We start from the raw sequence: 2,809 nt of genomic DNA, 5'->3' as shown, positions 1-2,809 counted from the left end.
ACAACAAATTTAAATGTAAAGTAGAGTAAGGAGGAAATGAAAACACAATTAAAGCTACTTAAGCAAAAACAGGATTTTCAGCAATTAGCACAAGTACGCACTCGACACCTCACGTACAAAGCATTTCACTTACCACAATACCAAATCCTAAGGGGAATGTCCCCCACACAAGGTTAGGCACGCCACTTACGTCGAACCGGCTCAAAAGTCAACCCAAAACCGTGTTCTTGCCACGACAACTCGACTCCAAATGGCCCAAATCTATTCAATTCAATTGCATAATGTAAATAACACTTCAAATAACTGATTCTACAAATAAATTCTAAGCTAATACGCGAAATTAGGCAAAATGACCAAAATGCCCTCAGGCCCACATCTCAAAATCTGGTGAAATTTACATTTTCAGAATCCTCATACTCTCACGAGTCTATACATAACAAGAACACTAAAATTGGAGTTCAATTGACACCTCAAACACCCATGTTAAGGTCTCTTAATCTCAAGCCCTAATTAACCATTTTTCCCAAATTTTTAAACCACTAATTAGGCCTTTAATCACATATAAATGAGTTATGAAGTTAAAAATATTACCTCCAAGTGATTCCCATTTGGTTTCCTCAAAAATCACCCTCAAAAGCTTCAATCCCGTTCAAAAATGGTGGAAAAATGAAGAAGGGTCGCGTATGGGCTTCGCGAACGCAGAAGGCCCCTCGCATTCACGAAGCACAATTCTCTTGGGTCCATATTCCTTCATCGCGAATGCGATACCCATGACGCAAACGCGGTGCAAAACCTCCTCCTTCTACGTGAATGTAGGAACACCATCGCGAACGCGTAGGTATAAAACCTCTCAGCTTCGCGAACGCGGGAGACTCTTCGCGAAAGCATAGCACAAAGACTCCCCCAGCCCCAGCTCCTCTTCGTGAACGCGAGACCCTACTCTTGAATGTGAAGAAGGAAACCAGAACTGGGCTGGTGCAGTTTTTTTTCAATTCCAACAAGTTCCAAAATGATCCATTGAGCATCCAAAACATACCCGAGGCCCCCGGGACCCCAACCAAACATGCCAACCAATACTAAAATATCATTCACACTTGTTCCAATCTTTGGAATGCTCAAAATAACATCAAAACACTAATTTAGCATCGATTCAAGCCTAAGAACTTCAAAACTCTCAAAATACGCTTTCTATCAAAAGTCTATCAAACCTCGTCCGAATGACTTGAAATTTTGTACACACGTCACATTCAACACTACGGAGCTACTCCAACTTCCGGAATTCCATTAAGACCCTCGGATCAAAATCTAACTATCAAATCGGTAACTTTAAAAATTCAACTTTCGGCATTTCAAGTCTAGCTTAGCTACGAACCTCCAAAACATTATCCGTACACGCTCCTAATCCTGAAATCAGCCAACGGAGCTAGAGGAAGCATCAGAATTCCATTTTGAGTCCATCTTCACAATATTCCAACTACGGTCAAATTTCCAAACCTTAAGCTCTCATTTAGGGGCTAAGTATCCTAAAACTTATCGTGCCCCCTTTTTCTAAAAGCGAAATCGGGTTCATGACATTTGGGAGGACAACTCGTTCCCTCTTGGGAATTGGGTTTTTTGAAGAGTCGACACCTAATGATTAAAGTGCATTAGGACACTAAAGAAGAGTTCGAGTTGGAAAACCAAGGGGAAGGTGTTGGCACCCCCCAAGATCCACTAGTGTGGTTCCCGGCCATGCTACAATTGTGACTTTGAATAACAAGTAAGCAAATAGAAGTCTCAAGTAGAAGGGGATTTCCACATAATATTGCAAGCAAGTTGAGAGTTTGACGAAAGTAAAGAAAGCAGAAATTTTAAAGAAATAGTTTGAGAATAAAATAAACAAATAAAGGAAAAAGGGGTCCTAGGTTTACAAATAATATGGATCACATCAATGCAATACCCGTTAATCACTCCTCATAAGAGGGGTTACACGTGGTATTAACGCACCGGTCATCATATCCATATCTACCCTTTCCCACCCCGTTAAGTTATGAAGCGCGGAATAGTATCGTTACTTATTGCATGCTAGTACCCGCCCCAATCCTATTAGTCCCGGAGGCATTTGGGACTAGTAGTCCTAAAGGAAAGGGAGATTTGGCTTTTCAGACTTTTTAAAAGGATAAAATTCTAGGGCGACAATCAAAACATATAAGGTAGGTATGGAAGAACACATAACAGTTTAAAGGGATCAAACGGGCCTCCTCATTTAAAGAAACAAATTGTTTAGCATGACTTACAAATACTGGTTATGGTCTGAATTAAATTTAAAGCGTTAGGGAAGGATGATTTATCACATATTTCTCGGATCAGAAGTCCGAATTAGGCCTCCACTGGTTGTAATTATCAAAAATTGATGTAGTTAATTAATTACCTAATGGCTTGCCTAGGTGAAACCTATAGGCATGATATCTAACAATGCTTACTCAGATTTTAAAGAAGGCTTACTGATTATATATATATAAAAATAAGATCTGCAGATATTAAACGACATTACTACTGATTTTAGACTTGCAAACGATTCAGATTTGGTTAATTACTCCTATAGGCATGCTTTCTAAGCATCGTTGGTTTAAAACAATTATGAAAGTGCATGAGTCCTATAAATATGGTATCTAGGATGCAATTTGTTATTTTTAACCTATAACTGTTTGCCTAATGATGGAGGTATATGCGGAAGTGCAGAAAACCTATAATCATGATTTCTAAATGCAGAAGTGCAGAAAAAAACCTACAGACAGGATTTCTATATGATATGCAGAAGCGCAGAAAC

Source organism: Nicotiana sylvestris, chromosome 10, assembly GCF_000393655.2.
Source record: "Nicotiana sylvestris chromosome 10, ASM39365v2, whole genome shotgun sequence".
In the NCBI taxonomy this organism is placed as follows: Eukaryota; Viridiplantae; Streptophyta; class Magnoliopsida; order Solanales; family Solanaceae; genus Nicotiana; species Nicotiana sylvestris.
Note: the sequence above shows the minus strand (reverse complement) of the source record.